The following is a 26,981-nucleotide window of genomic DNA, read 5'->3' on the forward strand; positions in this document are numbered from 1 at the left end:
TATTATGCGTTTTATCTTCTTGTACTGTATCCATGTTATCAGTCGCCAACTTCAAAACTGTGGAACCTGTGTTATTTGGGTGTTGTTCATAACAACGAAGAAATAACAAACTCTCTTTTTTTTGGGAACAGTTTATTATTGAATCAAAGATACACATAAAGAGCAGGCTCAGCATGGAGCGGAGCACAACAAAATTTGAAGATCAACTATGAAGGGCCGACAGTAAACCAAAAAGATAGATCTGTACAGTTATATATCTAGTTTTCAACCAGAAATCCAAAAAGAAACAAAGTTTTATCATTAACTTATCTAACTAAAAACACAACATAAAAATAAGTCTGTACTCTCTGGATATTAAACAACCTATATATCCACAAACAATCTGTAGAAGTACCCTCTAGATATTAAACAACCTATAGAACTACCTTTATACTTCTGGACAAAAATAAAAAACTAATAGACTCCAAGAACAGAAGCTATAAGAACTTAAAAATCGCTGGTATGGACATGCAAGGAGTATTTTCCCATTAAGCCATTTTTCCAAATAAATAGTCCTGGGATGAATTGAAGCCCATTTTTTTTACAGGGAGTCTGTTGGAAGGTTAAATTCTATGTAGACATGGAAAAAGGATAGGATAAAGGATACTTTGGACTTTTAATAAGACAGATTCACAACTTACCATTCAGATTTCTCGAATAGCCAATTTATAATAATCTTGGAATTTTCGGTCTATGATGATCTTGAAATCTTAACCAAAAGCGATCTTGTAGATGTACAAAGATTTTGCTATAAACTTTAATCAATTAAATAATATTTATTTGATAACAACTGCTTCAATATTACTTCATTTTTTTGTTCTAACACATGAGGAAATAAAATCAAGAATGCACAACTTATTTGGCAAGACCAGTCGCTCGTAATGGAGCTCAAGCTAATGCCATGAACGCCATGATGACCCTGTTTCTTTAACTCGATTTTTTTTAAAGACATTGAGCAGAAACAATATGTATAAGCATTCAGACACCAAAGTTATAATACTAGCACAAGATCATCGTTACTTTAATATGGAATTACAGATCGATATATAAGGCGCTGAACCCAAAACGAAAATTCATACGAGCCCACAAAAACACAACCCACGGAAGCCCACGCTCAAAGTAAATTCCGGTTACTTATGACATGCAGGGTTCAATTACTTGCAGGTTCTGTATATCCTTTACAGCTCTTCTGGAATTTCTTGCGCCTGTGAACTCCTCGAGCTTCACTGTAGACAAAGACAAACCCTGGAACTGTTGATCCTCGGCCTGCCGAATCCCGTCGTCAAAATTGAGCTCATAACTCGGTGGATCGTACTGGAAACGTTCAACAAGAATTAATGGTTTGTTCTAAAGAATCTGGAAGAAGGGTCCGCTTGGCCCGCCAGCCCAACAAAATCAACAACGCCTGTTGTACCCACACAGATTCATGAAAGAAGAGGTTTGGGCATTACAAAGGTTGGGGATTATAGCGTTTCTTGCACCTGGCGATCTTGCAGTTTTTCCGGCCGATTGAGGTACTCCGCGGACCGCAAACAACCTTACACCATAGTTTTATTACAGTTTTAGATCAACGATCAAAATCAGTTCAATCGTCTAACACCATAAATCTACGGTGAACAATAGGACACCGCGACGGCTAGGGCAATTCATTTCAAAAGGAGACGCCTTACGGCGTAATAAAGATGCAACCGTAAAATCTTAACACTCACTATGATAAATATTCTAATAATAAAATTGACATGTTTCGAAACCCTACTTAGGTTCGAGCTAGATAAAATCCAATACTTGTAAAGATAATAGTTACTAAAATAAATTCTAATAATAAAACTGGAAAGTTATAGTTAATCTAAAAAATAGTTAAAATAATGAGACTATTATTTAATAAATTAATAATCTATATATTTAAACATTTATTAACCATTTTTAATAGTATATTCTAATAATAAAATTGGAATGAGTCTAAAAAATAATTAAAATAATCAGACTATTATTTAATAGATTAATAACCTATATATTTAAATATTTATTAATCATTTTTATTTAAGGAAACATCTAAAATTAGTTACAATTATTATAGCCTTCGTAATATAGAAATTCGAAATAAATGGAGCCTAATAATAATAATTTTATTTTATTTTGTTATAATAGGAAAATTAAACTATAAATCATTCTTAAGACAATAATTGTTATAAAAGAAATTAAAAATAGAAGTTTCGACCCTACTAAATAAATAATCAAATATGAAAAAAAAAAAAACTAAAGGAATGTAAACATGATAGAAGAAAAACAAAATCATAATAATAATAAATAAATAAAATAAACACAAATAAGGAAACCAAGAAAACCGTCTAGGAAAAAAGGGAAGGGACCCATGAATTTTTGATATTCCATCCATCATCCCTATTTAGAGTATTAGATCTTTTTTCTATCTCGATGGCTTCCCTTAATTTACGGTGATGGAAATGATCACTCTTAGCAAGGACCTTGGAATCCTCTAAACAGATGTGGTGTTTTGTCTTTTTAGCATGTTCAGCCAAAGCAGAGGACTGAATCCTACCGTTTCTAAGATCAGTCGTGTGCTCTTGAATCCTCTTATATATGAAACAATCAGTCTCTCCAATGTAGGGGGCTCCACAGGAACAAGGAATCAAATAAACACCTTTCATGTTTTTAGGATCCATAGGGTCTTTGACGGATCTTAAAGAGCCACGAATGGTTTTTAAGGGTCTAAAGGTGGAAAAAACCTTGTGCCTCTTAAGAATCTGAGCAATCTTGTTTGTAGTCCCTTGGATAAAGGGAAGTTGGACACTAGAGGGCCCTTCAACCGGCTCTTTCTTAGTCCTAAGACCCCGACCAGCTTTTAAAAAACTCCTTGGTATTTTTTATAAACATTCTTCTTAAAAACATTAAGGAGATGGGTTTTCTTATTCATAAGATGGTCTTTATCAAAAACCCTTAAAGCAAGGGTGGCTAGTTTGTTTAGAACACCTAGCTTTTGGACTTGATAGTGATGGGAATTCACATGTAAATATTTTTTAGTATGAGTTTTTTACAAAAGACATGGTGAGAGAAAGAACCATCAATTTTTTTCGAGATAAGCACGTCAAGGAAAGGAAAGCTACCATCAATTTCAGATTCCATGGTGAATTTGATGGAACTTGATTAATTGTTGAGATGTTGAAAAAAATATATATAATTTCTCACTACCATGAGGCCACAAGATAAAGGTATTATCAACAAACATTTTCCATACTTTCGATTGAAACTAATCGTAAGCTAAAGCTTTAGATTCAAAATTCTCCATGAACAGATTCACAACGATAGGAGAGAGGGGAGAACTCATGTCTACCCCGCAAGTTTGTTCATAGAATTCACCTTCAAAGCTAAAGAAAGTTGAGGTAAGGAAAATTTGCACCAACTTGGTTGTATCAGGGTCAATTATGTGATTGATTACTTCAACAACCTCATTAATAGGGATGTTGGTATAAAGAGAAACAATGTCAAAACTAACCATAGTATTACCCTCCTCAAATTTAACCTCTTTTAACTCATTCACAAAGAGAAAGAGTCCTTAAACTTTAGGTTTATAATGAAATTAGTAAATATTTTAAGCATTTTAAAATTAGTTAATGATGGGTATGTTAAAGTGTGGATTGTTTTATAACTAGTTTAGATCCATTTAATTCCCCATCTACCAAGCATCCAAAGGGATCAAATATTTTTTTCGTGAAAAGAGATTTGATACCTCTAAACTTGGTAGATTCAAATTTAAAATGAATCTAAGAATTTAGTTATTAATTATAATTATAATTATAATTATTTATTTATTATAATTATAATTATAATTATTTTAGTTTTACTTTTATGAAATTTGACAAAGTCAAAATGTTTTACTTATAATTGTCATTATTAATTATTTTATTTCATTTTATTTATTTTGTTTTGTTTTGTTTTATTGATAATTGTCATTATTATTTTATTCTATTACAACATCTCTACCATATTAACCTCCACCCAATTACTTTTAACCTTTATTATTTTTGTATTGATGCCACATGGAAATGTTTACAACCATTTACATGCAACATGTCCCCATACATTTTTGCTTTTAGAGTTAATTTTAAAAATGTTATAAAATAAAATATTTTGATTTTGAAATGAGTTATGGTTTATGGGCATGTGGTATTGATAAGTCATGGTATTGGTCAATGTTAGTCTAACAGAGACTAGTTACAAGTTCTTAATATCCATGGTAAAATGGTGGTGAATATTTGTGATTAAAAATCTTGTTATATTGTAAGTACTAAGATTTTATTAATTAAATTTAAATATAGTTACCAAATTATTATTTTAATTTATATGGTAAAATAAATCTTAATTTATAACTACTAGTTATATGTTATATATTTTAATGTTATATATATATTATAGGGTTTTCTTTTATCTAAAAAATTGTTAGTAATTTTATTAAATATTTATGTTAACTCAAGAAATCTTTGGAAGTCGAAAAGGAAGTGCAAACTTTTTTCCGAGTGCAAAATTTGAAGAAAGGTTTGCACTTCTAGAAATTTGACTTATCCCTCTCAGAGATTGATTGGTCTAGAGTTAAAATGGATCTAGACTAGTTTAATTGTTAATTTTATTTTTTAGGTAAATAAAATTTATGTAATTTCACTAAGTCAAAATGTTTTAATTGGTATTTTTTATTTTATTTTTATGTAATTTCACTGGGTCAAAATGTTAGATAATATAATATAACATGACATTACAACATCTCTTCCATACTCCAATGGATAGTGTCTCTTGGCCCAAAAATGTAATAATATATATATATATATATATAATACTTTGATAGTGAAATGGAAGATGGTTTTTGGACATGTGGGATTGATGAGTCATGGTATGGTTAATAATACCCATGGTAAAGTGGGGTGAATCTTCATGGGAAATCTTGTTATATTGTAAGTATTATTTTGATTGTAAAACGAGAAATGGTTTTAGGGCATGTGGTATAAATGAAGCATGGTATTGGCCCATGGTATGATATGATTAATAATATACATGGTAAAGTGGAAGTGAATATTTATGGTTAAAAGACTTGTTATATTGTAAGTATTAAGTTTTTATGTGTTTATTAGTGAAATTTAAATATAGTTACACAAATATTTATTAAGTTGTAAAGCGTTCCCTCTAAGAAAAACTCCCCTGAAATTCCACGGTGTACAATCTTGGGCCATTGATTATGTGAGACGATTGGAATGTTTTCCAGGGTAATTTAAGTTTAGTATGCCATATGTCAAAATCTCAATGTATTTCTCGATCCAGAAAAAATACGAAGAAAACCATGCTCCGCTAGGGTTTGTTCTTGCTTCTTTATGTGGTCTTCTTCCAAGCTATGGTGCTCTTCCATTGCTTGCGAAGATTACAGGTAAATAGTTTTATCTAAAAACATTCCTTGAAATCTTAAGAGGATTTCTTTTGTTCCCTGCTAGGAAATTTTGCAACTGGTTTATTTATTTTCTAATATCTGATAACCCTATCTTTCTATGTTGTGTACGCATCTATTGCGGTCTAGTTCCTGCCGGCCACTATAGGTATTTACATTAAATCTCAATGTATTTCTCGATCCAGAAAAAATACGAAGAAAACCATGCTCCGCTAGGGTTTGTTCTTGCTTCTTTATGTGGTCTTCTTCCAAGCCATGGTGCTCTTCCATTGCTTGCGAAGATTACAGGTAAATAGTTTTATCTAAAAACATTCCTTGAAATCTTAAGAGGATTTCTTTTGTTCCCTGCTAGGAAATTTTGCAACTGGTTTATTTATTTTCTAATATCTGATAACCCTATCTTTCTATGTTGTGTACGCATCTATTGCGGTCTAGTTCCTGCCGGCCACTATAGGTATTTACATTAAATCTCTTACCAGTGCCGGTTACATTAGGTTCTTAGAAAAGGGTCATTTTTTACTTTCTAACTTTTACTTTCCATTCACATTAAATCTCTTACCAGTGTCGGGTACATTAGGTTCTTAGACCAGGGTCATTTTTTACTTTCTAACTTTTACCTTCCATTCCACTCTCCACTGGTTCGTGATACCTCAGGGTCTTACCGGACGATCTTCCATGGTTCATCGAGATTAAAGGTAAAAAAAATTCTAAAAACTTTCCTTGAAATCTACAGAGGATTCTTTTCGTTGGTTTAATATGTGATATGTCAAATTCTCGCCCTCTTTCCCGAACCTTCCACAATACTACGAAGGAAACCATGCTCTGCTAGGGTTTGTTCTCGTTGCTTTCTGTGGTCTTGGAACATTGTTCTTTCTTGTGGGCGTGTTATTTTACACTTGATATGGAGTTCTTGTTGCTTGTCAGTCGTTTGTTCCATGAGATGTTTACATAGGACAAATTTTTAATATTTCCAAATCCCAAAGGAATGTGACCGATAAGATTGTTTCGCTGAATCCTGACTCTGTGCAGAGTGGGACATTTTGTAAGATTATAAGGAATTTCTCCTGTGAACTGGTTGGAGAAGAGGATAAGCCCAACTAACCAGTTTCCTATACATAGGTCAGGGGAATTGGGTATGTTAATTTATTTAAACATGCTTCCAACTATTTTAGCCTATAATTTCTTCCCAACTACTGAAGAAGGCTTCTTGTGAAGGAATTCCATATGCCAAGATACATCAAGCTGGGCAGGTCACCAATTCCCTTAGGGATGTGTCCACTGAGGTTATTAACATATAGGTTTAGGGCGACCAGGTTTTTGAGCATTGAAAACGCTTCAGAAATTGGTCAAGTGAGCATGTTATTTGACAAATATAATGATTTCAAGCTCATGTTGTTGCTTAACTACCATGGTATTATCAACTAAGTATGTTGTTTTTCAGCACCAACCTACTTCGATTTTGGAACTCACACAATTCTGCAGGTAAGGACTAGGATAAGTTAGGAAATGGAATATGTAAAGACTACATCTTTGACAAGTTACTGAGCTGCCCCAAAATCCCGCCTGCGTAAGAATTGTACCCAGTCATCATATCCCTGAGCTCTGGCATATTCCCTAGCTCTGCTGGGATTGAACCAGTGATCTCATTGAAGGAGGAGCACAGTTGCGAAAGATAATACTGCAAATTCATTTCAACGACATTGCAGGTCCTATGCAGTTAGACAAAAATGGAAACTTGATGAACTCTACTTTTGAGATTATCAATGTAGTTGGTACACACTTCCGCAACATTGGTTATTGGTTGAATCAGAGATGCTTATTGGTCACCCCTCCAGAAATTACAGCCACCATCAGTGACAATCAATATCATATACACCCAATTAAGATGTTTTTAATGTGTGTAAAATGAAATGGTTTACAACAGTGCCATATTGTTTCATGCCGGTTTGCTTTCTCTATGATGTTATTTAAGCATGGTGAGTAATATTTCTCGTCTTTTTTTATTCTCTGGGATTTTAGCTTCCCTGTCAAAACATTGGTTTTCTTTATACTTGATGGTATTGATGTGCTTAAAATGAATGATTCTGATGAAGACTTTGTGAGAATGATGAACCTTCACTATGTGTAAATTTGTGGAAATAAATTTAGGAGGCCATGTTCTTGCAAGTGTCCTAAATAAGTTGTGTTAAGAAGTTTGTGAAAAAATAATTAAATATCATACAAATATTCATAGCATTTCATACTTTGGAAAATGAGAGTAATTTGGATTTTCTTTTTCTGTTTCTTTCATAAGATTGAATTCTGGTGCTAAATGGTTGTTGTCGAGGAGCGTTATATATATATAAACTCTGTTTTTATTTTTCATCATTTCATATATAAGATAACTTCAACATGTGTTTTATTTATTGTTTTTTAAGAGCAAAATGGATTTAAAGAAATTATCTAGTTTTTCAAAAATGAATATGGAAGATGCTCTGTATGCATATAGCTAGAAAGCGTCTTCTTGGATACAGGGTCAAATGCAGTTATGCATGGTCTCATTTAGCAGTCTAAAAGGGGGCAGGGTAATATAATTTTACATATCAAAGTTTTGTTGGGATTTAAATGTGCTAAAGAATTGATGATGTATAGAGATGAATAAGAAACGATTTGAGAAATGGAGCTCTTAATACGTCATCTATCTTATCACGGGCATGTTCAAGATTGAGCTTTCTTTGAGGTAGGTTGAGTCATGTGCTGTTTTAGGGTTATTTGAGATCAATGACAGGTAGAACATGTTTATACCTATTTTAGTTATATGATTACATTTCTATATAAATTTTAATCACTTGCACAATTTCATTCAATAGATATGACATTTTTAGATACCTGATTCTATCTTAACTACTAGTTAATCCCAACTATTTATTCTTGAATGGGTTTAATACCAATTTGACATTTTTAGGTACCCAATTCTATCTTAACTATTAGTTAATCCCAATTATTTATACTTGAATGGGTTTAATACCAATTTGAGAATAGGCATCTATGCAGGACATTTAATTGAATTCCTACAGAGATAGGCATAGATAATGTATCACTCATTAAATTAATGTAATTGGACGTTGCCTTGTCTATGAATGCTTGAAAAATGTTTGAAAACTTTAAAAAATGCATGAAAAAAGTTTCAAAAGAGTTTGAGAACTTCGATGTGAGAATGAGTTATAAGAGGATATGTAATAGAAAAGTTATAATAATATTTCAAGTATATCTCCAAATTTGCAAATTTCTCCAGTGGCCGAGTTTGTTCATCAGGCAAGATTCTTTCCAACAAGCTTTGCAGGTGGGGATTGAGGGTGATCAGAATGAAATCCAAATGGGGCAACATCCCATTTCCTCATTACCTTTGGTTAGTTGTCAACTTGTCAGCAATAACAACCAGAAAGGACCGGAAAGGATTTGAGAAGAAGCGAGGTAAAGTGGAAAAAACGATTAGCTTAGAACTTATCATAGAACTTCAATACTAAAAACAAGTACCCATGTGGAAGGGAAAGGGAATTCTTGTAAAAAAATCAAATGGCAAGCTTCACACTATAAATGTTTCTTCAAAAAAAATCTTGTTAGTTAGTTGCTGCTCAACTTTAGCTTTTGTGGGAGTTAGCTTTTGTGGGAGTAACATAAATGTATGAACCAAAACCCCAAATCCTAAGAAGGACAGAAAGAACTATGAAGCCAAACATAGGGTCATGGAAACATACAAGTGCTGCAATACTAGTCATGGGGGTTAAGCACTCTAGCCATCAGCGTTGATGTCAAGTAAAACGTTGCTACACTTCCTAGTATGCAAAGTTAGAAAGTTAAAGCCCCCCATAAAAGTACCAGGTAGTAAGAAACTTCCCCATATTTAAACGCATCTGCCTTGAACTTCATAGTTGTGAAATCCTTATTGATAATTACACCAATTGTCGTAAAAATGAAACCGAACAGTGAAACCATAACCTGTTGTTCTAGGACAACATGAAAATATTCCCTTCCTAATATCTTAATGAACAGAAGCTCTGATAATGCAAAAATTAGGCCATGCAATGTAGAGCCTAAAATGTCCCATATGAAGCCAGCAACATATTGGTGATGGCTTACACTAGTTGGCTTATCAGAGTTTGAGTCTATGCCTATAATCACAACTGCTGCAGTTATAATCACTATTGAATTCAAAGTGGAAGCATTCAACTTCTTTCCCACAATGAAATAAGCAAATATTGTAGTAAATATGAGTGATGATGAAGCAAGAAGAGAAGCAGTTGATGCAGGAAAAAATGAATAAGCCCATGCATACATTAGGTTTTCAACAGCCTTGAACAAGCCAAGTACACCACATGACACAACGAGTTTCCAACTAAGTGGTGTAGGTGAAATTCCTTTCTGAAAAAAATAAATAAATAAAAAAATAAAAAATAAAAATAAAAATAAAAATAAAAATAAAAATAAAAATAAAAATAAAAATAAAAATAAATAAAATAAATAAAAATAAAATAAAATAAATAAAAAATAAAAAATAAAATAAAATAAAATAAATAAATATATACATATATATAAATAAATAAATAAAAATGCAAGTAGAAAAACAGTTGTTAGAGGCCAACGTGCTACTTCTATCCATGGAAACAACCACCTACTCTTTCCACCATCAACATAGTATAAACGAGAAAGGAGGCTAGAAGTTGGAAAAACAACCAACATTGTAGAGTTGCTTAGGAAGAAGAGCACCTAGTGAATAGGTGTTTTCCTTTCAAAAAACTTCCCCTTCCTAGAATAAGTCAAGGAGCTTTCTAAAACTCCATAGAAAATTCTTGGTTCCTGATATATACATGTTATATCAAGATGAGTCAAATGTTAAGCACCATTCAAAGTTACAATAATATTTCAAGAATATCTCCATATTTGCAAATTTCTCCAGGGCCCGAGTTTGTCCAATGCCAAGAGAGAAAACAAACATTCAGGGAAGATTCTTTCCAACATGCTTTGCAGGTGGGGAGTGAGGGTGATCATAATGAAATCCAGATGGGGCAATATCCCATTGCCTCATTACCTTTTGTCACTTGTCAGAAACAACAACCATAGCTTGAGGAATCAAATCTATCAGATTTGAAATGTCACGGACATGAATCAATTCATGTCGATACAAAAGTTTTTGTAGTTCCTGCTAATGATATTTCTTGTTCTAGTTCATTCCCATGGCATCCAAACATCAGGAAAGGACTCAAGAAGCGAGGTAAATTGGAGAAAATGACCAGCTTATAACTTATCACAACCCTTCAATACTACAAACAGATATCCATATAGAAGGGAGAGTGAATTCTTGTAAAAAAATCAAATGGCAGGCTTCACACTATAGATGTTTCTTCAAAAAAAATCCTTTTAGTTTGTTGTTACTTAGCTTTGGATTTTGTGGCAGTACCATAAATGTATGAACCAAACCCCCAAATCGTAAGTAGGACAGAAAGAACTTTGAAGCCACCCATAGGGTCATGGAAACATACAACTACTGCAATAATAGTCATAGGGACTCATACTGCGTTAAGCACTGCAACCATCAACGTCAATGTTAGATAAATAACTACTACACTTCCTAGTATTCCAAGCTGGAAAGTTAAAGCCCCCATATTATGAAACTTCCTCATGTTTAAATGCAGCTACCTCGAACTTCATAGTTGTGAAATCCTAATTGATAATTACACCAATTGTCGTAAAAATGTAACCAAATAGTAAAACCATAACCTGTTATACTAGGACAACATGAAAATATTCCCTTCCTAATATCTTAATAAACAAAAGCTCTGATAATGCAAAAATTAGGTCATGCAATGCAGAGCCTAAAATGTCCCATATGTAGCCAGCAACACAACATATTGGAAATGGCTCACACCAGCTGGCTTATCAGAGTTTGAGTTCCTATAATCACAATTGTTGCAGTTATAATCACTTTGAATTCAAAGTGGAAGCATTCATCTTTTTTCCCACAATGAAATAAGCTAATATTGTAGTAAATACGAATGATGATGAAGCAAGAAGAGAAGCAGTTGGTGCAAGAAAAAATGAATAAGCCCACACATACATTAGCTTGTTAACAACATTGAACAAGCCAAGTACAACATATGACATAACGAGTTTCCAACAAAGCGGTGTAGGTGAAATTCCTTTTTGAAAACAAAATGGAAGTAGAAAAATAGCTGTTAGAGGCCAACCTACTACTATTGTTCGTGAGAGCAACCACCTACACTTTCCACCATCAACATAGCATAGAAAAGAAAGGAGGTTAGAACCTAGAAAATAAACCAACATTACAGAGCTCCTTAGGAAGACAAGCACCAAGAATAAGTGTTTTCCTTTAAGAAAACTTCCCCTTCCTGGAATAAGTCAAGCAACTTTCTGAAACTCTAGAGAAAATTCTTGGTTCATTATATATGCATGTTATATCGAGAAGAGTCAAATGTTAAGCACCATTCAAAGTTACAATAATATTTTAAGAATATCTCCCTATTTGCAAATTTCTCCAGGGAACAAGTTTGTTCAACGCGAAGAGAGGAAACAAACATTCAAGCAAGATTCTTTCCAACAAGCTTTGCAGGTGGAGAGTGCGGATGATCATAATGAAATCCAGATGGGGCAACATCCCATTACCTCATTACCTTTTGTCATTTGTCAGCAACAACAACCAGATCTTGAGGAATCAAATCTATCAGATTTGAAACGTCACGGACATGAATCAACTCCTCAAATCTATCCGATTTGAAACTTCATGGACATGAATCAAATCATGTCAATACGGAAGTTTTTGCAGTTCCTGCTAATGATATTTCTTGTTGGTTCATTCCCAGAGCATACAAACATCAGGAAAGGACTTGAGAAGAAGAGAGGTCAATTTGAGGAAACGATTAACTTAGAAATTCTTCAACGGTACTTTGATGGAAGCTTGAAATATGTTGCAAAGAATATTGGTGGTAAATACTTTATCCAATTCTATAGAAAATTTGTTGAGTCAAGGGTTGGTGTTGGAGAGGTAAATCCCCTCTACGAATAGAGGCGATCCCTACTAGCCCAGAATGGGTCTAGCAACAATCGATCAATGCTACTGTGCAAGTTCCTAATTGCAAATAAACAAGAGGCAAAAGACACCTACTTGGATTCCAACGCTATTGTTTGATGAAGAGATGCCGCTCTCGCTCCTTCGCTCCGGCCGGTCACGATCTTCCACGATCTCCGTGAATAGATACCTGCACACACGAAGAGACAGACAAACACAAGCGTGAAATCTAATAAAAGCAATTATACATCAGTCAGAAAGGATGTAATTCACATTAACCATTGCAACGACAAATGAGAATGGAACCATAACAGTGGTCATCTATTATTAAATCAATAACAGAGAAAGGTACAACCAATGTTCTGACGCTGAGTCCTTCTCTTGAGGGTCCAGCCAACAAGTCTCTTAAGCATTCACCTTTGGAAATGGATTCTCCCAACACAAAAGCTCTCTCTCACACAAGCAATACTCACAACCTTCCTTGAGCTTCCTCTAACAAAACCACACTTGTCACACCAACTACCTACTAACAGCAGCAATCCAAGCACTATGAATTCCACACTATCCAAAACTATTCCAACTAGCTGCTCATGGTAATGGTGGAGGTTTAAGTAGAGAAGGAGTCTCCATGAATGGTGGGAGGACAAGCTTATCTTCAAGGAAGGTGGTTCCAAATGACGAACAGACATGCCATAGAAAGGAGGGCGACACTCACAAGGCTAACAACCAGGCCTAGAACCATCTGGAAGGCTGGCTGTTGGAACAAATTCGCCCAAACTGGATCAGCGCGGGTGCAACACTGAACTGACGCGCTGACAGCGCATCAAAATAACAGTGGAGGTTGTGTCAGCGCGGCTTGATACTTTCATAGGCTGCGCTGGCGCACAAAATTCGACCAGCGCGGGAAACCCGTGTGCTTCCGCGCTGGCAGCGCACCAGTAACACTATAAGCCGCCCGTCAGCGCGGTTATTTTAATAACAGACGCGCTGATGCAGTAAACTTTGGAAAAGTGGGTCATTTGGCCAGTTTAGAGAGCATGAGCATGGTGCATTTGGTTCCATGAGACATTAGGGAGACTGACAGGGAGACAGTGACAAATTATTGCGTAACAGATGCCCCCTAAAGCATGAGACCCGAGAGAGTGGGAGGGGTGAAATGCTTTACAAAACTGCTGAACTGGAACACCACCAAGAAGGACCTGCATGAATGTACAACTGATATCTCGATCACATGTAGTCTAGGCATGGGCGCAGCCATCCAAAAGACATACGAAGAAGGTCTGTGGTATGGACGCAGCCACCCAGCGGAAGAGACCATAAAGATAAGAGGGTATGGTCGCAGCGATCCCAAAGACTCAGGTATGGGCGCAGCCATCCATCAATGAGTCATGCAATAACAATCCACAAAATTGCAGCCTGGTTCATAACAGACAAAAACCAGGGTCTTGCGCTCCATCCCAACCCGAACAAAGTACAAGTTCAAACATGTGAATACATGAGCTGAAGTCGAACATGCATGAACATCGTCTGATTACCAGTCAATGATGAAAACCGTTAACAGACACGAGAGGTACCACCAATAATGACAATGGTCCTCAAGGTACTTATAGGTACAATCCGCGGCGTGTGAATCAATGAGCTGGTGTCGAACACCCGCAGAATCATCCGATCGGGGGCCAATGATGAAAACCTCACGTCGAACACAAGAACCTGCCATTGAGGCATGCAAGCTCTAAGGCACCTGAAGGGAGTCTCTAGGTCACCTTCCTGGATAATGAGCTGAAGTCGACAGGAAGTAACCTTGATCGAAGGTGGGCCATGATGTTTCCCACATCATCGACACGAGACAGAGAAGGATAAGAGATATTGTGTGAGACATCAGAGGGAGGTGGTAATCTTGCAGAGGTCAACTTCTCTTGAACATATCGGCGACACGATAGCGGATTTGGCAGTATCTGATATCAAATGAGCAGAGGTCATGATGACAAGGCAATGAGCAGATGATAGGTCAAATAGGACACCAAAACCCATGGAGGCAAGTGTAAAACAAGACGAGAAGTCCCCACCCAGACACGAATGCAGAGGAGTGCCATGTTCAAGAGCGACATACTGCCGACACGACCATTATTACAGTTTCATTTTCCCCACCATTTCTGGCAGGTACCCCGGTTATTTTTGGATGACAAGCTTGACGGGGATAGCATATGCTTGGAGAGGTGTCATTTCGACGATGTCCGATGTCATTAAGTTTTAACGAGCCTGACAAAGGAGAAGCTCGGCGTCTTTTCCTGTTTAGAGAGTCTGAAAAGACAGCGGAAAAGGAAACTCCAGGGGGGTCCTTTTTCGTAAAGTTGTGTCTCTCGAGCCCGAAAAAGTATAAAACAATGCTCGAAAGAACCGCCCGACCATTACGACCGAGGAGTACTTTTCGTGAATAGTAGCTTCGACCCGAAAAAGTAAAAAAGCGGTCGAAAGCACGTCGTTTTAGAGCCAATAACGAGTGCGAAACGACAAACACCCGGCAATCTTTTTAAAGTTACACGGTCGGAAAAAGAGCTTAAAACGGCCGCCTCTCATTCCCTTTAACGAGCCGAAAGGAAGCTCGGCCATCTTTTCTTGATTCATGTCGGAAAAGAGCTTAAAGACGACATTTTTTGGGACCAAGTGCACGAAGAATCGTTATGACCACGTCAGTTACTAGTACCTGCACAAGAACACCACCCGCATAAATCCGTTCGATATGCATAAAAACATAGTAAAACATGCATAAAGGCATAATTTAGTGATATTAGAGCTAAATCCATGGTGAAAATACGACAAAAACCCACATTGACAAGAAATTATAGCAAATTATGAGTTTTTTTACCATAAATAGGGGGGTAAAAGTCATTTTTTACCATTGTTACCATTTTGAGTTGTGAAGAACGTTGAGGAGCTGCAAGGTTGACGGAGCGATTTCCAGCCCGTACAGACACCATTCATCCGGCAGCTTGTTCCAGGTAGGTTCTCCTCTCCCTGCGTTTCATTTTGAGCCTTTTTTTGAGCAATTCCACGGTGGGATGTGGCCCTTTGGGCGAATTTTTTGAGCGTTGGTGCGCTCTCGGTCAGCGCGGGTTTCCCGCTCGGGTCCGCGCTGATCGATTTATATTTACACGTACCACCACATGGGTCAACGTGGAAAACACGTGTGCTTCCGCGCTGACCCAGTGAAAAAACAACGGTGCGCCATTTTCAGCGCGACTGTTTTAAAAACAGTCGCGCTGGCGCCGTAAAGATTTATTTTTTAAGAATTGAACGTACAAATCTCAACGGTTAGCAACCTAATATTTTTTCATGGTCTTGCAGGGCAAAATGTCTTTTGTTTGGCAAGAGAGAGCTCATGATGATGAGGATATAGCCGCCTATGCACTTGCCGAATGCCGAAACGCAATGCGGGCATGCAGATTCTTGAAATTCTTCCTTACTCCGCGCCTGAGGGCGCAACCTGACTTGCTGGAGTTCCTAATCAGAGCTTGGAATCCAGTGGATGGCAAATTCACGATCTGTGGCCAGGACATTGAGTTTGATTCCACGGACATTTATTTCTTGACTGGATTATCGCGCCGGGGCCAAATGCCCATCCTGGAGGGGCAACGACCCAGCGGTGAGACTCTTGATCAGCTCATGGCTCGAGTGTGCCCACGGGCTGTGAAAACACGGAGCGGGAAAGTTGGTATCCCGACAGTGGCGGACATGCCTCTTCGCACCATACTCTTCTTGGTGACACGGGCAGCGGGCTCTTTGGCCAATCATGAGGCCTCAAAGACCCAACTACTACTAGCTCTGGAGTGCTTACAACCCACCATTTACAACTGGGCAGCAGCTGTGACTACGAGCATGAAGAGGCAACTGAACAACTGCCGACGCGGGGAGACGAAGCAGTTTGCATATGGGTCGCTCCTTCTTCCACTCATGCTGGAGCGGGTGCCGGCCCTACAGCGACAGACCATGGCCGTGGATCCACCTAGAGGTCCTCGGGAGACGAGGGCCAGTCGATGGGCCCGCGTCATGCCACGTGGAGGTGGAGGCCGCCCAGTGTCTTGGGGAGTGTATTTCCGAGAGTGGCTGGATCGACAGGTTGTCATCGTGGAGGACTGGCCATATGCTGGCATGGACTTCCGCAATGATCCTGACATGCTACTGCCCGCGGGAGAGCATTGGGACGATGGAGGTATGACACTTGATCTCTTTTCAATATTTTTTAATGTTTTTGATTTTTTCATGTACATTTCTTAATAAATGTCACGGTGTGCAGATGTGGGACCCGTGAGACCCATTGGCCTAGCCCCAACGGCACGGAGAGAGGGGCAAGGAGCTGGAGCCCTGGCCCTAGTTCCTCCAGGAGTTGACACATCGGAGACTGTAGCTCGCAACCTCGAGGGTTTGCTGGAGGGGGTGCCAGATTACTAGGGGGTCGAGGAGGTCCCTATAGAGCATCAGATCCACATAGTGGGGGTGGCACCCAGGGTGCACCGCCTTTTGAGGCGAGTGGCATGGGCAGCAGTATGCTAAGAGAGCATAACCCAGATCAGTAGCTATCTAGGTTTTTCCACTGATGTTTTGAGAGATGCATGTCTCGGATGTACTGAGGACACCGTCTTTATTTTTTGGACATATACACTTATTTTTGAGCGCCTTGGTGCGCCACACGATATATATATATATATATATATATATATATATACACCATTTTTTATGGATCTTTTACATGTGATGATGTTTTATATGCCATGCAAATGTCTAATACAAATGTGATCTTATGTATCAGTTGCACAACACACGACCCATGTATTTTAATTTTTTAGATGCAAGCTTAAAAGTACACACAACACGCATGCAAACTATGCTTGGGAAAAGATTTATTTAGATGTGCCTATCCTAGATGGATCTTTGACATATGATAATGTGTTTTATATGCTATGCGATTGTTCGACACCCATGTGATCTGATGTATCTACTGCATAACGAACGACCCATTGTGGCATGTACACATGCATTTTATTTTTATGAAAGCTTAAAAACACACATGATAATCACGTATGCAAACTATGCTTTGAAAATGAATTTATTTTGATGCAAGCTTAAAGGCACGTATATACATGCAAACTATGCTTGATGGGAAATTTTATTTTTATGCAAGCTTAAAAGCACATGGTACATATGCAAACTATGCTTGATGGTAAAGGAGATGGGCATGCCCCCAGCGTCGTGTCTCAATTCGAGGTACATGCCCCCCAAGCTTCAAGCCATTGAAAATGGGTTGAAGGTTGGCAAAATGGTTATTGCGCTCGAATTGCACGAGCTCATGTTTCATTGTTTTAACGAGGTTGACGTAGGTAAAAGAACTGTCCTCGGAACGCCTTGTTTCATTTTTTAGCGAGCTTGACACAAGACAAGGAACTGTGCTCCATCCAGACTTCATCATAATGAACGGGAAGTGGAGGCCTCCAAGACATCTTGGAAATCAAGACCTAATGCCCCCAGGACACTATGCACGATGGTGTCATCACTGGATACGGGCACGGGGTAGGTGGCCACGTAGTTGATTTGCAGTGAGGCAGATGCAACTTGTGGATGAAAGCCAGGAGGGAAGGACGAGTGCGCCGGAGGGGCTTGTGGACGAACGAACGATAATTGATCGAACGTCACGATTCTTCCATCGTGTGGAAAGCAAACCACACGGAAAAGTGAAGAAACAAGGGCTCCCATGGCATACACATAGTCGCGACCAAGGAGAAGACTGAAGTCTAAAGAACCTTGGGTAACTGAGACGTCTATATAGACAGTCTTGCCCCCCAAAGTAATAGGAAACTTTGGAAGGATCCCTAATGGCTGACTTGTCCCTCCGTCGAACGCGGTGAGATGCGGTGCGACAGGTACAAGTGATGGGGAACCCAAAGCTCGCCAAGTAGTAACGGGCATGAGACTAACCGATGCTCCCTCATCTAACACAGTGCCAGGCAGCGCCTTATTGCAAGCATAGGCGGTGACCCAGAAAGGCACATGGGATGGAAGGGGAGGGGCAGTCAAACGACTCCAATCAAAGGAAATGACCGAACTACTTGGTGGGGGAACCATATGGTTGCCCCCCTGCTCGGAAAGAACCGACTCTGAATCCTCTGGAGAGGTTGGGGTGGGAACACCATTATCAGGCTCCGGAGAATTTGACGAGACGAGAAGAACATGAGAATTTTGCTCTTCCGAAACAGAGTGCTTGAGAGGAGGTGAACTCGAATCAACACCCTTTCCGACCAACGGTGGGTCTGGAACAGGCTGGGGACAGCCAGGTTCGGGAAGAGGGGCCTGGACAAGAGAGGAATCTGAAGCAATCTCTTTGTCAACAGGGGCGCGATCTACAACTGTAGAAAGACACTGATAACCAGCGGGAAATTGGTTTGAAGGAGCCGTAAAACTTTCCAAGACAACAGAGGCTTCATCCATTAGTGGACAAAGGTGAAGGGGATGATTGCCTTCACAAAGTTTATAGGGGATTCGAAGCTTCCCTTTCTCCTTGCGATTCCCAATTGATGAGGTAGCATTGCCATGATCGTTAGTGGACGATGAAGGGCGGGCCGGATCGTAAGACCAGACTTCTAATACCCTGGGAATGCCAGGACAATCACGAAGCAGATGGTCTTCCTTGCATAATCGGCAAGGAAACTTAACCTTCCACGGAGGAGCAGGAGGTGGCCCTATCTCCGATGTAGTGGAGAGGGTAGCTAGATTTGAGGAGGGGACGGCGCGTGTAAGCTCTCCCTTAGGGGACTTCTTCTTCTTGGTCTTCCTCTTCTTCTTCTTAGCCATCTGGTTACTCACATCGAGAGTTTCACCAGGCGAAGTACAAGAGGAAGACGTAGAAGTAGGCGTCGAAGGGGAGCAATCCACCTTAGGGTCAACATGATGTTGTTCAGGTGGAGGGACTGATGGACTAACAGCCGATACGGTAGGGACCAAAGAGGTTGAAAACAACTAAATAAGCAACCCGACAGTTAACCCTGGTAGGGACAACGTCGCCATATAAGGGGCACCAACATTCCCGAGAGGAGGGAAATGACCAGGGTTCCCGTCGGGAGGGGAACTCGGGTTGGTGAACCCCGGAAAATATGCCATGGCAAACGAAAAGAGACCTACTCAAGCTAACGCACACAAGATCTAACCAGGTGATGTTAACGTGGCCGAATAAATTATTAAGACACAGGAACTGAACTTGACCTTTTCATGTTTCAAGAGTCGAGAAAAGGACGAAAAGATGACTCTAGTCTCCTTCGAATGTTTAATGAGCACGAAGTGACAAGAAGCTCACTGGCACCTTTTCATTTAGGGAGTCCGAAAAGGATCAAAAGTGACTGCTCTGGAGACTCTAGACAAAGGGTTTACCAAGCAATCCGTAAAACTGCTTATACACCTTGGCAATCGTATGAGAACCAAGGACTTTCCGTACTGCAGTCAATCTTCCCGAATGCTGTGTTCGGTGCGTTACGGCTCGCAGGGCGGCAGACTCGGCTTCCTATGGATCAAGGTCGATAACCTAGTGGGGTCTCCCCTATATACGCGACGGTACGTGGGAGCTCAAATCCGTGCTAGACCACTATCGAGTCACAAGAGGAGGAATCACCCAACCGTAATGTGAAACAACAGTGACTAGGTTTAACGACGCCGGAGCACGTCTCTAGCCTAGACCTCTAGAATATGAGCGTTAAGTTCCAATGCGTTTTTAGATTTATTCAGTTTATTTTAAGGTTGATCTTGAGTTAAGTTTCGGTTTCAGGCCTTATCGTATGATCTCTCACAATTACCTAGATGCAAACTACATGCCAAAGAATACCATTTTGTTCGATGAATTCTAACTATGAGAAGGTTAAGAACTTTCAATCAAACAAAACGAAAACAATCAAACAGTCTAATGCAGCTAACGACAAAGAAATGAAATTTTTTCTTTTGAGAACACAAATCAATAAAATGCTCTTCTTTTCATTAACTATTGAATGCAAAAGATGCTAGTTTGATTTCTCTTTCAATGGCACTATGCACTTTTAAAATGAATTTTGAGAGATAGCAACACTAAGCAAAAAGGATTAAAATCACTCAATGAAAAGCACAACAAGCGTGAAAAGAGCCGATTGAACCCTAGCAACTGTGATCTGTGCCTGGGTAGTGAAACAATCGAAGGATCGGTTCAACAACAATCACCTCAAGCAAACAAGCAAAGAAGCAAAAAGAGGAAGGTTTCCGCAATAGCAAAGGCAAGCAGCAACGAACTTTTGTGAACAGGTGAACAAGTGAGCAAAACAAGGTCAATCCAGTGAAAACGGGATGATGGCACTAGGTCACGGGACACAAAAATGAAATCCGTGCAACAAGACTTCGCAAGCAAGTGTGTAACAGTTCAAACAATAAATATCAAGTCATAAACCAAGGAGAAAAAGCTGGAGATAGGCAAACCAACAGGCTCAGGAGGCAAAATTGAAACAAATTCAATTTTACAGGATCAGCGCGGGTAGCGCTCAGCAACTGTGCGCTGACAAGAGGTCATGCGTAGCAACTTGGCGCTGTCAGCGCGGAAAGACACGACTTAAGCGCGCTGGTTTGATTTCAGAACCGTCGCGACTGTTTTACGTACAAGCGCGATGACAACGGGTTTAAAGAAACAGCTATGCGCTGTCAGCGCAGCTGTTTTGATATAAACTGCGTTGAGGTTAAAAAAGAGGCAAAACCAAGCCAAAAACTCCCAAACCAAGGCCAAAACTCTTTAAACAATTAAGACACTTCCCAGATTGAACCAGGAGGACTAAAGGCAGAGAACTAATCCCCAATTTCAAAAAGAGAGAACAATCAAATTCAAACACAAAGATGGGCAAAAGAGACAAAAAAGGCCAGCTCCCCAGTGGAGTCACCAAATTGTTGGAGAGGTAAATCCCCTCTACGGATAGAGGCGATCCCTACTAGCCCAGAATGGGTCTAGCAACAATCGATCAATGCTACTGTGCAAGTTCCTAATTGCAAATAAACAAGAGGCAAAAGACACCTACTTGGATTCCAACGCTATTGTTTGATGAAGAGATGCTGCTCTCGCTCCTTCGCTCCGGTCGGTCACGATCTTCCACGATCTCCGTGAATAGATACCTGCACACACGAAGAGACAGACAAACACAAGCGTGAAATCTAATAAAAGCAATTATACATCAGTCAGAAAGGATGTAATTCACATTAACCATTGCAACGACAAATGAGAATGGAACCATAACAGTAGTCATCTATTATTAAATCAATAACAGAGAAAGGTACAACCAATGTTCTGACGCTGAGTCCTTCTCTTGAGGGTCCAGCCAGCAAGTCTCTTAAGCATTCACCTTTGGAAATGGATTCTCCCAACACAAAAGCTCTCTCTCACACAAGCAATACTCACAACCTTCCTTGAGCTTCCTCTAACAAAACCACACTTGTCACACCAACTACCTACTAACAGCAGCAATCCAAGCACTATGAATTCCACACTATCCAAAAATATTCCAACTAGCTGCTCATGGTAATGGTGGAGGTTTAAGTAGAGAAGGAGTCTCCATGAATGGTGGGAGGACAAGCTTATCTTCAAGGAAGGTGGTTCCAAATGACGAACAGACATGCCATAGAAAGGAGGGCGACACTCACAAGGCTAACAACCAGGCCTGGAACCATCTGGAAGGCTGGCTGTTGGAACAAATTTGCCCAAACTGGATCAGCGCGGGTGCAACACTGAACTGACGCGCTGACAGCGCATCAAAATAACAGTGGAGGTTGTGTCAGCGCGGCTTGATACTTTCATAGGCTGCGCTGGCGCACAAAATTCGACCAGCGCGGGAAACCCGTGTGCTTCCGCGCTGGCAGCGCACCAGTAACACTATAAGCTGCCCGTCAGCGCGGTTATTTTAATAACAGACGCGCTGATGCAGTAAACTTTGGAAAAGTGGGTCATTTGGCCAGTTTAGAGAGCATGAGCATGGTGCATTTGGTTCCATGAGACATTAGGGAGACTGACAGGGAGACAATGACAAATTATTGCGTAACAGTTGGGTTTTGCATATTTTAGAAAACCATAACAATAAAAAGGAGAGAGTTTCAAAATTTCATAAAAGGGAAAAAGAGATATGCGAGCAAAACTCAATTGAAAACATTGCTTATTGAAGAAGGAATATACGTAGTATGTTATATCCCACTACCTCTTTTTAGTGTGTTGCAATTGGCAAGTACGGTATCAGGTGATTTCCTTTCACAATGGTGGTATGTTTTTCTTGCCGTTTCTTTTGGGTCAGTTGTCCATTTCCATATGCCATCAAAATAAACAACCATGGATTTCTATATTACCCAATACCCGAGTTCTCAGTGGTGGAATGCAATGTTGGTAAAAGTAGGGTGTTGTTAGAGCCCCACTAGGTTTCAAGTCTCACCTAGGATTATTATTGGATATCTCTTGGACATCATGACAGATTCTTGCATTTGCAGAGACATCCTGAAAAAACTTTTAGGAAGAGAATTAAATTCAGACACAACAAGTGGAATTAATTTAAAGTCCTAACATAAACTAATGGTAGATGTGCTCCTTGCCTTTGCCCTTGTGTGCACCCCATTTTCCCTCAGGAATTGTTCTTCTTTTCTCTCTGAGAAACTTTTCTCAACTCATAGTCTATCAAAATGTAGACATAAACACTAAGAAGAGAGAATTCATGTCATTGTGCCACCATTCTCCCACCAATTGTCTTCCTCACTTTCGACTGTGCATCAATGATGGAATTTGTTCTGGCAATATATTGATTTCTCTTCCTTTCTTTTGAAGACATTTCAATCTTGTAGCACACATATGATAGGAGTGTCGAGCACATATTCTTCTCTTACCTACCTCATGGACTTTGTTTTTGTTTCTATTTCACCCATTCATTGGATTTTGCATCACCAATTCTTCACAATTAAGTTAATGAAATTGGTTTTTGACTCTTAAAAAAATTCAACATTCATGTGGAGAATTTGATAATCAAACGACATGAGCTTATGACATTTAGAAAAAGAAATAAGTCAAATACATGAATAGCCCGACAACCCCTCTACCACAAGAGAACACATATTTGTATTGGTTTCTGCAGTTGGCAGGTACATACTAGAGACATTCGAAAAATCACACATTATCAGTGAACATACTTCTAAAAAAGCAGATATTGATGGGATTCCTCTAACTATCATCTTTCCTAAATATCATAGCTCAATTACACAAAGTTTAAAGGGAAACACCAATAAAGAAACAAAATTGCATAAAATTTTAACTTCTTTCTTCTATGTTAATTTTTCCTACCGCCTTACGGTGTTTCCTTTGCAACACGTGGTGTAATTGCTAGTTTATTTTGTAAGTTGATATTTTATTCATATGGTAAAAAGGATGTACATCCAGTAGAGCAAAAGGCAGGTGGTCTCACCCCGACCAGGTTTGTTGACCAATGTTTGTAGCAGGTGACAAAGATACAGAAAGGAGGCTAAGGATAGCATCCATAAACAAAAGGGCCAAAGGCACCAAAAGACAGACAATACATAAAAAAAACACCTGATAGCATACTAGTCATCTGACGTAATGGAATTTAAGTTATCCAGGGTAGTTCCTAGAGGTGGCGGAGGGCAGAGTTGCACTGGACGTGCCCTTCGAAGTGCGCCAGCCAAGTCTCCAACTTTTCCACTTTTTCTGCAAGGTGGTTTTGGCCTTGCTAGACCACCACCACCACTCGCTCTCTGACCTGGCACTGAAAGTAATGCATCCTGTCCAAGGTGGCCACCAACTCAGCATGCTCCTCCCTTCAAACCTGTTCAACCAACTCCACCCGATCTAGCAGAGATTGAATTAGTTCTCGGTAATTCTCTAGACATCAATGTTGAATTACTTGCGGGTTGGGAGCTGCACGTCGACCAGACCCCCGACTAGCTGTTCCACCTTGCCGCACACCACCACTTCACTGAGGTTGCTAAGATCTCCCACCTCCACAAGAAGCTTGCTTTCTGTCACCACGATTGCCACGCGTTCCAATACCTGATAGCCGAGAGCTGCCGGTAGTCTTGCCACCTCGACGCGTCCTGGCTACTACCGTTGCCAAATCTTCTGAAGGAGCCAACCTCGCCTGGTCCCCGTGACTCACAGAGCGTGGTTTGGCAAGGGGGAGGAGCGCCCATGACGCGAGGAAGGTCGCATATTGAACAGTCTAGGAGAGCCAAATTCCCCAACAGTCTTCAGAGTCCGACCCACTGAAACTTGCCCAAATCTCCACACCCAAAGACCAAATCTCCCTTCACCCACAACTTTCCGCAGATGACCACCCGCTGCAACCTGGCTACCACCTCGCCACCAATTGAGCACCTAGGCAAGAACATGAGCTACTTGAGAAGGAGAAGGCAGAAGAAACTCACCCCAGGTCGACACTCCCCAAGAAGCCTTGTGTAGCCCACACCAAAATGTCGACATTGAATACTCTGAAAAGGTGGCTCCTCTATCTCCACCGCACATAAAGAAACGCCCATGAAACCACCAGGCGCGCTAATTTTCGGACCAAGAACCAGAAATGAAGAATCCCTCACATAGCCATCGCCACCCCCAATAGCAACACCTCCAAAGCTCATGTTGTATATTTTCTCCTCCATATGCCTCCAACGGACCAACTACTCGCACCTTCCAAAATCCGTCGAAGATAGAAATACCAAGTTCCCCCAATTACCCGCAATCACACTATGCAAGAGCAATAAAACTCAGGGTGCCTTTGGAGCAAAACGATAATGAATTCACACAACCAAGAGTTGTAGGGGAAGATCGGATGCTGCCACCCAGCCCTGAAAGCCCACCGCCGACTCTTGCACTTGCTTGCAGAATACCGACCAAGAGTCCAACACAGGAATGAAACGCAAACACAAATGTCGTCTTGTTGAGCCATTCCCCTCATTAAACTTTCACCAGCCACATTCACTGAGACAAGACCAAGGTTCACGCGATCGCATTTACAATTTCAATTACACATATCGTTACTCTGGTTCAGATGAAAGGACCGGCAAGCTAGTCCTCTACAGGCATGTCAACTGTTAACGATCATGGGACTCAGTGGCCACGTGCCTTGAGATTCTCACCCCCGTCAGGGATACAAAATTATTATTTTAGTTTACGCGATAAAATGGATTTTAATTTATAACTACTATTTATATCTTATATATTTTAATGTGATAGAGGTGTTTTTTTTTCTTTTAGATTTAATCAAAAATATGTTATATAATTAAATTCAAATAAAATATTAATAAAATATTTTGATTGTTACAATGAGAGATGGTTTTTTTGAGGCCCGCGGTATTGGCCCATGGTATTGTAACAAAGCCTATTTACAAGCTAATAATATGTATGGCAAAATGAATGTGCATATTCGTGGTTAAACATATTGCTATATTGTAAGTTTATTGTAAGTATTAAACTTTATGTGTGCTTATTGATTAAATATAAATATGGTTATAGAATCATTATTCTATTTTATAAAGTAAAATGGATCTTAACTTATTGTTGCTACTTATATGTTATATATTTTAATGTAATTTGCATATTATGATTTTTTTATCTAAAAAGTTATTCGTAATTTTATTAATAAAAACAAAATTACAATGTAACAAATTGCTACAACATCTCCCCTGATGGGCTCTATATTACTTTTAATCGGCATGTAAATGTTTACCAATCTTTTAAGTATTATAAATTGAGACATTTTAAAATAAATTCAGCATGTTAAGCTGACATGTAAAAATGTTTACAAACTTTCTTAAATTAAACCTACACATCACCCCTATACTGAGTGGTAGAGCGCCACTCAACTGTAACAACCCTGGTCAAAAATCAATGTAATAAATTTAATAAAGGCAAAATAACAACCAAGGTCATGGACACATATGCCAAGTTGAATGTTGGGCAAAACATCCTAGTGCTGGTGTTCATTTGGTTTATTATGGCTAGGAAAATTGGCGAAGGCAATGACAAAGGCATTGAAAAGGCAAAGAGACATTAATTGGCATTTTGTTTATGAAAATAATAGAAAATAGGAGAAAAGGAAAGTGAAAGATCGCAGGCTGCATGAGAGGAGGAAATTGAAGGAGAATAATGGAAAATGAAGAAAATAGAGGTTTAATTAATAAAAAGGCTTCTGAGGATCAATTCACAACTTTTTGTCAGTTCGGTTTTGGAGCTCTCTGATCCATAAACTGTTGTGGATATTCTACTGGACAATTCGTCACAATAGATCTAATAATATTATATTAAAAATTTGAGATTCTACATTATTATAGTTTTATTTAATTTCTAGATCTGTAAAATTAACTGTAATTAATGCATGAATGTAAAAGTAAATTAAACAGAAAAAT

General features: G+C 39.1%; 1 long non-coding RNA gene and 2 pseudogenes across 2 annotated transcripts; 1 reads left to right on the forward strand and 2 right to left on the reverse strand.

Annotated features, from left to right (window-relative positions):
• Positions 1-5,226: 5,226 nt before the first annotated feature.
• LOC149173528 (uncharacterized) lies at positions 5,227-8,045 on the forward strand. Of its 2 annotated transcripts, XR_016259131.1 has the most exons (4): positions 5,227-5,773; positions 5,921-5,939; positions 6,140-6,180; positions 6,968-8,045. It is a non-coding gene; the product is annotated as an uncharacterized LOC149173528 (long non-coding RNA). The 2 variants fall into 2 exon arrangements; XR_016259132.1 differs by lacking the exons at positions 5,921-5,939; positions 6,140-6,180.
• A 907-nt stretch (positions 8,046-8,952) lies between these two features.
• LOC149173529 (putative purine permease 5 pseudogene) lies at positions 8,953-10,550 on the reverse strand (annotated as a pseudogene).
• Positions 10,551-10,653: 103 nt separating this feature from the next.
• LOC149173530 (putative purine permease 5 pseudogene) lies at positions 10,654-25,214 on the reverse strand (annotated as a pseudogene).
• Positions 25,215-26,981: the final 1,767 nt, after the last annotated feature.

The sequence above is a fragment of the Pinus tabuliformis genome, chromosome 4_2 (assembly GCF_031772625.1).
Source record: "Pinus tabuliformis cultivar Carrire ecotype Pingquan chromosome 4_2, CPIR1, whole genome shotgun sequence".
NCBI lineage: Eukaryota > Viridiplantae > Streptophyta > Pinopsida > Pinales > Pinaceae > Pinus > Pinus tabuliformis.